The following is a 12592-nucleotide window of genomic DNA, read 5'->3' on the forward strand; positions in this document are numbered from 1 at the left end:
CTCGGTAGCAGGCATGGCATGAAGTCGCTTCACAGCCATGACAATGCCACTCGCTTCTGCATTCGCAAGAGATTACAGCAGACAGCCAGGGGTGATGTTTCCATCGCATGTAAACTCGAGACTGCTTTTCCCAGCATACGGTCCACGCCCCTTCTGCCTGAGTGGCTGCCCTGGGTCCACAGACCAGCCTCTCCTCCTCCCCTCGGTCTGTCTCCTGTCATCACTGTTTCCTGTTGCTGTGCGCCTGCTGACATCACAGTAACTTCCAGGCAGCCTGTTGCTGCGAATAGTTGAGCTGAAAGTTTCTTGTTTTCTTTCCTGTAGCCTGAAAAAAAGACTTTCGGGCTTTTCCCCCCCAAACGGCGTTACAGAAAAGCGTCATTTTGTCCAGCGGTGCACAGGAGTCGCGGATACACCGTGGGGCTGGGGTTTGGACCTGAACGTTGAACTTCCCGTGCAGACGCGCGATTGTGGCGAACTATGGATTTTAATGGAAGGATGTGAGCAGAGCCGGGGGGCTTCAGCTCGGAGGGGCGAAGTGTCGTCGACACAGGAAAGGCGACCGAGGGAGAGGAGGCTCTCTGAGGATTACTTCGTGCGGGACATTCCCTGTCGCGGAGGCCCCCCCATGCATTCGACGTCACGACAGCAGCGGTGACAGGGGTAAGTTGTGACGTCACGTGCGCGCCTTAAACGAAGCCTGCAGCCCACACTGTGACCTGCAGTGCTGTGGCAAAGGTGCCACGGTGGGCACAATGCCAACACGCATAATCAGAGCCATATGCTCCTTTCGGGTTGCGAAATGGCCACTGGAGGGCCTATCGCACCCCGGTGCCACTGCACCGGCTGCACTCGTGATACATATGCCCCTGCTGGGCAGTAAGAGCTGGCCTCTGAGTGTTGCAGGAGATAGTACACTTCCTGAGTTTGCCCATTTTGAACCAGTTGTAGTGTATAAGTTTAAGTCGCGTTCTGTTGTGTGCCATTTTAAACTATAGATGCCAAAACGCAAGCTGCTGCGAGCTGCAGAATCAGAAATGCATGAACACCTGACCCGCGCCGTGTGTCTGTATTGATGGGGCAGTAGGGGTGACTAACTGGATCTGGAACATGGCTCCCCGCCACATGTGACATCTAAGGCCACTCCTGTGTGCAAGCACAAATACTTCACATTCTGAGACTTGTGGGTTAAGATTTCCGATTGTAGGCATAGGCCCTCGACTGCCATATAGCAATTGTTCGCTGAAGATCAGCAGTGGATAAAGCGCCACCCACGTCATTGGGCCATTTAGCAGCTTTGCCCCGGGCCTTTTTCTGACGTCACTTTCGAGTAATCTTTATAAATCTGGAGCGATGCACTGTGAGCTGTGGAGCATGTTCCTGGCTCCCTCGTGCACCACGTGCTCTTTCTTTCCCTTAGTTTTCTTTCCCTTAGTTTTCTTTCCGAAATCCGCGACTTCATTTTTTGTATTCCTGTGTATGTATAGCCTGTGGAAGCGCCCTGAAGAGGCATGTTGACACTATACATGATGAAAGTCCGCTTTTCAGGAAAATAACTGAAAGGACATAACAGAGAAGATATTTTTTATTTACTTAATATATTATTTCATATCCGTACGCGAGTATATATATATATATATATATATTCAGTACGCCAGTTTGGGCCTGGTGACAATAACGGGGCGAGTTAGTGTAATATGTGTACATTTTTTCTATAGTTAATAAATACATTCATGGTGATTTAGCCCTTTCGTTCTGGGCCAGAGAGATGTTTTTTTTTATGGAAATCTGTGACACTCAAGGAAACTCGGGTTGTTTGTTAAGCATTAAAGTAAATACATTATTTTATTTATATTTAAATATTGTAAAACGAAGTTTAAGCCTTTCTGCTTTTTCGCCCTGTGGTTTCCGACAGGGAATGAAGACCTGTTGATCCTTTTGAATTAACTTTCGTATTTTTAACCCTAATCCGAATCCCTCCTTAGGGCTTTATTAGTATGGGAACTAAAAAAACATATACATTTTACAGTTAAACAAGGCAAAATGATGGGATACCGTTAAACAAAATTGTTGAGGAGCCCCTTAAAACCACCATCACCTTTGATTTCACGGTCAATCTGCTGCTTCTGAGCTGTCGCACGTCACAGATGTACTGGCCCGGGTCTTGATGGATTATTGACCTTTTTTTTTGCCCCAAAGCATGGGGTATTACCGGATGGCATAGTTTCCACATTACATAAAAATAGTTTCTCTTTTCTTGTTATTTTTTTCATCGCCCTTAGGCCCTTCTGATTGCTTTGTGGTCCCAGAAAATGGGGTACATATTTTTTTGTGAGTGATTGTTAGAAATGATTTAACTAAATGTATAAATAGTGTTAATTCGTGCACCGTTATTTACCAAAAAAGGCCTAATGCATTTCACAGTGTCTTTAATTAATGTATGCGTTTAATAAAAAAAATCGCAGGAGGCACACTCATAGTTTCCCCTCACTGGAGTGCCCGATGGGGGGTGAGTGTATGTGGCATTCTGGAAGGCCTTGCCTCCTCCATCCCTCCCGGCGCCTGAGTGCGTTGTTCTTATCTTGGACATAAAGCAAGTGAGTGAATAGCTGAGGATTTACTAGGTGAGAGAGAGTGGGTTTAGTCAGATCTGGTCAGGACCAGATTGTGTTTGTTTTCCTGAGGAAGCAGGCAAGGTCGAGCTGGCCAGTCACCAGGCCATGTGCAGAGAGAGAGAGAGTACAGCGCCACGGGCCCCCGTCGTTACAGCGCAGCGCTGGCCTTGCAGACACTGACCTTACCGACGTTCACCAGCAAAAGAGTGCATATCTGGGAGTGCGGCCTCGGCCACGCAGGAACACGTCCAGCATAACAGTGCAGCACTGCACTGCATGAACCGGTCCGTGCTACCGCTGCCCAGCAAGGCCTGGATGTGCAGTGCGCCTGGTCTCGCGTTTGTTGGCTGCCAGCCACCACAGCACATCACACCCCCACCGGATTCATGATAGCTGAAGCCGCTTTTAAGTGGGATGAAATAACTAGAGTGTCTCTCCAAGGGGCGTGGCCGATGTCATTAGGGCGTGGCTTAAAAAGTAATCTAAAACTCTGTGCTGATGACTGGTAATTTGCTGCTTCTGTCATTGTATCCAGATATGTAACGCATCCCCTACAACAAGACAGGACTATTGGCTTTGCCAGTGGTTGTTAGTTGCATAAGATAAATAAGCAACAACTATGTCTTCGTTGTATAGAATATTGAAAATGTGTCAGTGCTGGAAATGAGGAGACTGTGAAAGAACTATAACGAGTCTCTTCCAAGTTACATCAGAGGCAGTGAAGGGAGGCACTGCTGCAGAGTTCAGATGTATTTGTTCGGTGAGGGCTAAAACGGAGAGCCCGACAGGGACCCGTCTCGGCATCTTCTTTTTAGAACTGCCGGCGCTGAGCACCGGCAGGACCTGGACCACTTAAAACCCTGGCTGAAGCACATTACTGAAGGGCTTGTCGAAAGCACCGGCACTTTAAAAAAAGACAATGGGGCATTTGCCTAAAAGTGGCAATTTTACGTTAATTTGTTCCGCGACCTAACACCTAAGCAGTAGAAAGGAGGTATCTGGGTGGTGGCAGTGCTCGAGTCGGGGTACCACGCGGGTGGACGGCGTCCCCCCACTTATTTTACCAGGAGCTCGATAACTGGACCAAATGGAGCCACACATTCACTCTTTGGCCTCTCTAGGGAGAGATCGGAGCCCATTCAGAACGCTGCTCACGCGCTGGCTTCTCTGATTCAATCGCATCCAAGGGGTGAGCGAGGGGAGGCAATGAGTCTGATGGTGCAAGCCACCTTCCGTGACGTCACTTCCTGTCGTGACGTCAGCGTCTCCCCACTTCTTTTTTTTAGGACTTGTGGCCTGGGTGGTGGGGGGTTGGTTTGAGGGTGCATTGTCAGAAGGGGTGGGGGGTGGTTCCAACTTCACATTGAAAAGTATTGGCCGGTGTCGATTTTCAAGATGGAGAAAGAAGAAAAAAAAAAAAAAAGAGGGGTGTAGGACTTCGGAAATAAGCAAGAGTATCTACAGTTAGAAGGGGAGGGTTGCATATGAACTATAAATTAATTAGCCTATCAACGAGGTGTAAGCGCTGTCATTAGTCATGATTTGTAAAGTGCTGCACATGTGTGCTGAAATGTATTTCCGGACAAAACAACCCAGTTCCCTTCAAGTCAGAACAGCTGATTTTTAAACACCCCCACCCCCCTAGCCTTTGACCCCTGCTTCTTTTGCAGCACTGCAGTATGGAAAGTGACACACCTATGTCTTACTCTGAAATCTCTTTTCTGCTGTTGCCTATGAAGAGCGCCTTTGAGATAAGCCTGGGCGTTAATGTTTGAATAGTACAGGGCTTGGGTGTTGGCAGAATAGTGGAAGATTTCTTTGGCATGCGGAAAATCCACTTCATGCCTTACCCTGGGAAGATAACACTGCAGGCTGCAGCAACGAGTCCCCTTTACATGTTATTTCTTCACTGTTGTTATTCTTGTTTGAGGTCCCGCCTGCAGACCGCTTCGGCTGTATGTTGTTGAAAGGCCTGTTTTGTACAATCCCAACACATACTTGGGTCAACCTACTGCTTCTCATTGGTTGACTTGCTAGCCACTCACTTTTGCTTGCTTGTTATTTGATAACTTACCTACCTCTTGTTGTGTTTGTCCCTCCCCTGAGCATTGCTTCTTTACCATTTTCTAATTGGGTGGCTTTATTCTTCCATTACTTACATTCAAGAAACTACTTTTTGTTCTGTTTTATTGACAGTGAAGCTATCAAACAAAACGAGTCCTAACAATATACTTAGGGGAGTGCTTTGGGTCTGTCCCCTTCAAACATTGGCTTTCTTCAATCAGCCTATTTCAGCCACTGGCCTGAGACATTGCCAGTTATGCCTTTGCTCGGCACATACTTCATCCCTCACTTATTGCTACAGCTATTTGGGTGTACCCAAACCCTCTTGAGTGCTTGCACTGAACTGCATGATGGACTACTTTACAACTATAGTTCTTTCTGTCATCTCCTGCCAGAGCTCTCTTTTGTGTATCAGTCTACTAGGTTGATGCTACATTTTTTTCCCCCCAGAGTTTTATATAGCACAAACTTGACCAGAGACATCGGGTATCAGAGCGCTTTACATGAGCACCAGTTTCGTTACATGAGGACACATTAATTTTTTTTTTGTTAAGCACGGGGAGATTAACAGCCCGATTCATGAAACAAAATTGCGCTCTCAAAGGGCCAGATTCTGAGAATCTGGCCCTTTGCGAGTGCAATTATTGCATTTGGGATTCATCATCCCAAATGCAAAATTCGCTATTTAAGAACTCGCAAATTTGCGAGGGTTAGCATTTAAGGAATCTCTATTAGAGATTCCTTAAATGCTATTCTTGAAACATTTAAAAATTGCGAATTCGCAATTTAGAACCGCTATTTACCACAAAGTCAAACCTCGTGGTAAATAGCGAAAACTTAGAAAAATGCATTTAAATGCATTTTTCCAAGTTGCATGTTACACACACACACACATGTCCTTTGGACATGTGTGTGTGTGTAACATCTGTGTGAATTTACATTTCAGGGGTGTTACAGGGTGTCCTTTGGACACCCGTGCACCCTTGAAATCGCAATCTCATTTGCGATTAGCTAATTGCTAATCGCAAATAAGGAATGAATGGAGAGTCATTCCTTATTTGCGATTAGCAATTAGCTAATCGCAAATAAGGAACCTGTAGGAATCGCAAAAAATATTGCGATTCCTACATGAATCCCGTTTTGCGAGTCTGGAATAGCGATTCCTTATTAATCGCTATTTCAGACTCGCAAAACTTCACAATGATGAATCGGGCTGTAAGTGATTTGCCCAGAATCAGAGGATGTTGAACGTCGTTGCCGAGACTCGAACCCTGTTCCCCAGCTTCGAGGTCGGCAGCTCTGTCCGTAAGGCTACATCCTCTCCCTACATGCATAAGTATATTAAGCACAGACCTATTGGCTTTGCTATTACTTCTTCATTTGGCTGTCATCATTCCATGGGAGTGCATGTGTCTTCTTGTTATCTCCCAACCCGGTGCTCCATCTCCTTCACATCCCAGCCCCAGGATTTTGTCTGTTGCTCTTTCACCCCAGCCCGTCTGTTGCTTCCCTCACTCCGACCATCGTCTTCTTTCGGTGTCCAACAACTTAGAATGACAAATAAAAAAAAACATAATCACCACCACATCATTAAGTATGAGCATGCGTGCGTGGTGACGCACATGCACACATATATCATCATGCAGGGGTCTAAAGCCAAAATGGCCGTGGCCTCATAAATGCGCCTTAATGCTTGGTAAATCAGGTGTGCGCATACATCATCATTTTGGTTTTGTGTTGATGTTTTTTTCTCACTGATGCTCCTCACCATCAGTAGCAAGCATTTCTTTTTTTACTGCTGCTGTTGAGCATTTGCACAGGCAAAAAATCTGCTAATGCTTCTCAAAGGCGAAGCCTATTGGCTTTACCAGTGCTTGTATTGGCTCAAACTCCAAGGGTACATGGGTATTCAATTGAACCTAGTTTTCACAAAATTGGCGGAGTAAATATTACCTATTTTATTTAGTGCTTCATATTCTTTCTTTGTGCTCACAGTTTTAGCTATTAAAGTAACAGGTGGACAGCAGACATTAGCCCATTATCACACAAACCCATCAAGTAGAGAAGCCAGGATTAAAAAACAAGTCTTCTGAATCCAAAGACATCAATATTAAATACAAGGCAAATGGTCATTAACGCATAGCATTATAGAAGTGGATTACCCACACTCAAGGTTTGAGAGTGAGATGCATCGTTCGCAGAGAGGTGCAGTTGTCCTTTTGAGCTGTGAGAAGCTCATTTACTTCTGACGTTAGGTTTGCTTGTTTCCAGTCCAGGGAAGACATGGCTTGGCAGTTCGGGCTGGACTGTTCCCATGAGGCACAGGGTTAAGACTGATTTGCATATTGCTGGTCTGAACTGAGGTGGCAAAGTGAGCTAAAGAATGATGATGGATTCAACCCAGATCTGTGACTGGGGGTGAGGGTCTGAAAAGTTTCAGTGCTCCGTCCATCATCTCCTTGTGTTTGCTTAGTAACAGCTGCTGCTGTCTCGCCAATGTCATGTAATCAAGCAAGCATTGACGAATCCAGCATGGTTGGGATTGGCTGCTACCATTTCTGGCTTTGTCAATGCTTGTTTTTTGTTTTTTGTGGTTTTTAGAAAGCCTTATTGTAGGGTGAGCTGCTGGGCCATCACCAATATACCTAGAAACATTGGCTAACCCCCCCCCCCAGAATACCATCACTGTGAAGTCAGCCAATCGCGGAAGGGAGCTCATACCTAATCTTTTGTCCCAGCATACATTGCATAAACTATTCCCGCCTGGAATACGTCTCCTTGTTTCACCCGACAAACACTGTCTAAAGTACTCCAGTGGTCTATGCCACACGAGGACCATTGGCCTCCCCTTGACCCTTTTTTTCCCTAAATACTGAACTACCCCTGGTCAGATTACTGTGGTTCCCTTGTTTCTTGAAACATATGTGACGAATGGAGCGCGGTGCCTCTGCCACTACGGAGGAGCCACCCCTGAAAGGCTTGCATTCCTTTGCATTCTGGTACTTGTAGTCCTACTTTTATAGTATGCAAAACAAAGTCACAAAAACAAAAGGAAAAAAAAGGCAGGGCTGGATAAGTTACTCCCAATAGATATTAGATAATGCGTAATCTTGGCATTTTGGCTGCACCAGCTGTTCACAAGAGTAAAAAAAATAAATAAAAACCAATTTCACCAATTTTTACTGTGATATTGTCGCTTGATGAGCTCTTTGTCAGCTGAAGAAGAAAATCTCTCACAAAGGCAGAAAATGTCTTTATCACAAACGTTATACCTATTCAAAATTCGTTTACAAATAGGTTTTTGTTTTGTGAAAAAATAGAAGCTTATGGTTTCGGAGTTTTTTATTCAATTTATACCCCTCATAAGTGGTGCATGTTTTTAGATTAAATTAATATCGTAGAAGAACATGAAAATATATATCCCTTTTATTAATAACCGGTAGGGACTTGTTGAATTTAGGGTTTGGAATGCTGGCCACCCCTACCCTTTAAAGCATCTTCACACTCCCTTAAATGTACACCAACATTACTTAGGAAATGAGATGTTCAAGCATAGATGCCCATTTAAGCATTGTGCCCTCTTCTGCGACTAACAGGAAGAGGCTTGATTTGTGGGTTTAGTTGCATTGCGTTTTTAGGCAAAATAATTGGAGTGCAGACATTACAGACAGGGCTCATCTAGAGTTCTGGGTACCAGAGGCAGAGTTGCTCCAGCCAATTTATAATATTTAAATTAATTGAGCGAAGGTAACATTTGTCCTTACCCTAATTCCTTCTCCCCATTACTGAGTTCATACTTAGCACCTTATAATCAGAGCCGCTGGAATTATACAATTCTGCGGCCACCGTTGTTTTCACATAATTATGGAATTTCTGCATTTGCCACATAATCCATCCTTTGCTGCCTAATCTGCAGATTTTAACAACAACATTTTATCTAGCCCAAACGGATCAAAAGTTACTAAAAACTTTGCAGCACGTGTTCGTGCGAAGTGGAAGGCCCTTTGCAAATGTTAATTGGTCATCTTTCAGTTGCTTATTTCTGCATTTGGTTATTAAACTGTACTAACGAGGTGGAGGTGAAATCTTTGCGCAGACAGTATTACAAAGTGTAAATATGACAAAATAATGAAGTAATTCCCTGATGCATAATTCCAGTGGTCCTTATATTATCATTTAGCTAGCACAGGTCATTGCCCAGCGGCTAAAATAGGTTTGCAGTATATGCAAAAACGTTGGATATTTTACCAAAATGTATTTCAATTCCCAGAAAATTGTTCAGATCCGTAGAATTCAAGGCAATATTTTGGTAGGGGCTGTGGAGAAGTGTAGGATGTTTTTGACGGTCAGGAGACAAGGATAAGAGATCAGGATGAGAGATAAGGAGACAGTAAAGGAGATACTTTACTTGAAATTGGTGTTGGAATTGAAATCTACCTTCGAAAGTTACATTAGATTCAGGGTCACACATAACTAGCATTTGGAGTAGATTGCACTATAAGAAGTGACGTAAGAGCAGAAATGTTAGGATATTTTTGGGGCAAATGTTAACTTTAAGCCGGGCCACTGAAATGATGCGATTCTATAACTTTGTCGTTTTCTCGCACAGTTATGAATTTTCCGCATTTGTAATTTACTCCGTCTTCTGTATAATCTGTAGATTTAGAAAAACTTTTTATTTCTAGCTCAAACGGATCAAAAGTTTCAGAAATGCAGCATCCTGTGTTGCTGCATAGTGAAAGGTCCTACGCAAAAGCTAACTGGTCAGTTCAGTTTAATCAATCAATCAAGTACACTTTATTCGGTTTCACATCGGAGAACCATAAAAATTACAAAGGTTACATATACATAAAAACAGTGATACATTAAAAAGTAAGACCCCATACACAGTTCATAGATAAAACCCAATACCCAGCCTCCAGAGATATTCAGAACCTAAGTGCAATGTGCCCGAAGAACATGGCTTCCTATTATATTTGTTTCATAGTGCAAGCTAGGCCTTCTAAACGATGGGTACTCACAAACTTTCTGTCGGGGGCCAAAATTACAGTGTGGGTTGTGGCCGAGGGCTGCACCAGTAGGGGCGGGGTCATTGTGGGCAGGGTCAGTGGGGGGAGGGGCTAGAGTAAAAAAAAAAACCTGTTTCAAAACATTAGACAATGTGACAATGCTATATTTCAAGAGCAGATATAACTACAAAGTGCACATGTTGACAATATATTCATATTAGCAGACAATAGTAATCTTAAGAGGCATTGGATAGCTCTATACACACTTTGACCCCAATTCCATCAGTCTCTTTCTCTCTGTCAGTGTCTCTCTCTCTCAGCCAGTGAGTCTCTCCATCAGTCAGTCTCTCTCTCTCTGTCAGTTTCTCTCTCTCAACCAGTAAGTCTCTCTCTCTGTCAGTCTCTCTCTCTCAGTCTCTCTCTCTCAGTAAGTCGCTCTGTCAGTCAGTCACTCTCTCTCTGTGAGTCTCTCTCCCAGAGTCAGTCAGTCATTCTCTCTCCCTAAGCCAGTCTCTCTCTCTCTCTGTTGGTCTCTCCCTCTCAGTCAGACTCTCTCTCAGTGAGTCTCTCTCATAGTCAGCCAGTCAGTCTCTCTCTCTCTTTAAATAGCAGTATTTCTCTACTATTAACAGACACAAAACAGAACCTAAAAATAGATTTTTAGATCGAACTACGGCGATATTAACACATAAATGACATGGATTGCCTGGTTACAGGGCTTTTAGTGGGATGAAAAACCTGAGGGTTCTCTCAAAGGGCCATGACCGATAAAATTATGGGGTTGGCTTAAAAACATGTAAACAAAGCTCTTTGTTTAGCATAGTGTGCCACCCTACTAGTATGTTGCTGTTTGTCATTGGATCCAGATAAATAGGATACAACCAGTAACATTAAACCGGCAACAAGTCAGGACTATTGGCTTTGCCAATAGTTGTTAGTTGCATGAGATAAATAAGCAACAACTATGGCTTTGTTGTATATAAATTAAAATATTGAAAATGCGTCAGTTCTGAAAAGATTAGACTGTGAAAGAAGTAAAACCAGTCTATTTAAAATCACATCAAAATCTTTGTGCAATGATGCTGCTACTGAGATGAGAGTTTTTTTGTTCACCCGGAGGGCGAAAATGGAGACCCCCATAATTGCATAAGATAAATAAGCAACAACTACGGCTTTGTTGTATATAATATATAACATTGAAAATCCTTCAGTTCTGAAATGATGAAACTGTGAAAGAACTTAAACAAGCCTATTTGGAATTGCATCAAAGGCTTTGAGCTGCTGTTGAGTTGAGATTTATCTAAGGGCGAAAATGGAGACCCAAGTGGCTGTTAGTTGCATACGATAAATAAAACTATGGCTTTGTTGTATATAATATTGTAAATGCTTCACGTCTGAAATGGTGAGACTGAAAGAATGGAAAACTTGTTGATTTGAACTGTCAAAGGCTTTCTGAGCAGTAGTGCTGCTACCGAGTTAATATATATATATATTTTTTCCACCCTGAAGGCAAAAATGGTCACAACAGCGCCATTTTTAAATTTTGAAGACACCTTATAATAGTCTAACTTGATGCTTGTTGCATTATTTCAAGCCATATATTTTCAAGACTCCTTGCATGGGCTCCTAAAGCTAGAGAGCCCACTTTTATCTCCGCTCTCCCAGTTAATTTGAGGCTCGCCCACCTCTACTTCATCACTCGAGTTCACTCAGTCCATCCGGAAGTAATATCAGTGAACTGCAAATTTGGAAATTTATTTTCAGTTAATAGTTCTCTCCTCGAAGAATATTTTGTGTGGTGAGGAGAACCGGAGGGCGTGTTCTTCTTCATTTTTAAAAGGAAGTGGTTGCCTCTGCCCAATGCAACAAAGCATGCACGTTATTTAGGGACGTGGTAGTGTATTCTAGGGTGCTCTGTAGTAATTTAGGTAAGAGGGGTATCTAATGTGACCAATGGAGTTGGATAAGAAGGGGACTGCCCAGAAGCATTGGAACTCCGATAGTTGCAAGAGGGCTGTAAGCAGTCCAAGTCACGCATCTCATTTGCTACCGAGTCAATATATATATATATATATATATATATATATATATATATATATATTTTTTTTCCACCCTGAAGGCATAAATGGAGCCCCCGATAGCTACCCGTCTCAGCATCTGCTTTGAAGTACCTGGCCCACTAAAAGCCCTGCCAGTTAACCCCGTGAGAACAAACTCGCATAAAAGTAAATTTAGCTGATGATTAACTCACAATTGGTCACAACAGCGCCATCTACTCTCGCATTCACGTAAATTAATATGCAAAACCACTCGCAATAAATAAGGGCAGATAAAGAAAGGTAGCAACTTGCGTGCCTTCTTTTAAAATCCTCACCTGCCGTGACCCAAGCCTATGACCTCACAGGGGCAGATGAGGGCAGGTGCCGCAGGTGAGCATGCGAGACACTACTTGTCTGCGCATGCCCCTTTGACCTCTTCTCGGCAAACGTGGCCCCCGAGGAATCACAACAGCAGTAATGGCACTGAGTCCCTGACTGCTGTTGATTTCCATGGGGGCCGCAAGGGAAGGTCTGGCGGGCCGCAAATGGCCTGCGGGCCGTACTATGAATACCGCCGTTCGAAACTAATGGATCCTACATAGGTCATCCATTGTCTAAACATCCATACAGGTCCTGGATTTCACTGTAGCTTTTAAATACCCCACTATAAAATTAATGCAATCCTCTTTCAGCAGTTGAAGATACATAAGGGCAGGACGGGCCTGAGTAAAATTCATTTTTTTTTTAATGGGAACCAGAAAACACCTTCGAGGGGTTTCATAAAACTTACATAATAACATAAAATGCAGCAGAGCCTGTGGAGACTGTCCGTCGCAGCCAGAGGGAGCTAGCACTTAACCTCTAC

At 43.6% G+C, this 12592-nt stretch overlaps 1 protein-coding gene across 4 annotated transcripts in view; it reads left to right on the forward strand.

Moving 5' to 3' along the window:
* Window positions 1-246: 246 nt before the first annotated feature.
* The window catches only part of LOC147684983 (mitogen-activated protein kinase kinase kinase 3-like), a 424161-nt gene continuing 411815 nt past the window's right edge, over window positions 247-12592 (forward strand). For 2 of the 4 annotated variants that reach the window (XM_086940881.1, XM_086940883.1), the window contains exon 1: window positions 272-663. The gene's annotated coding sequence lies outside the window, so the exon portion shown is untranslated. Of the gene's footprint in view, window positions 664-12592 lie in introns of all 4 variants that reach the window. The other 2 variants (XM_086940880.1, XM_086940882.1) reach the window with 2 other exon arrangements.

This window comes from Lissotriton vulgaris, chromosome 10 (assembly GCF_964263255.1).
Source record: "Lissotriton vulgaris chromosome 10, aLisVul1.2, whole genome shotgun sequence".
Lineage (NCBI taxonomy): Eukaryota > Metazoa > Chordata > Amphibia > Caudata > Salamandridae > Lissotriton > Lissotriton vulgaris.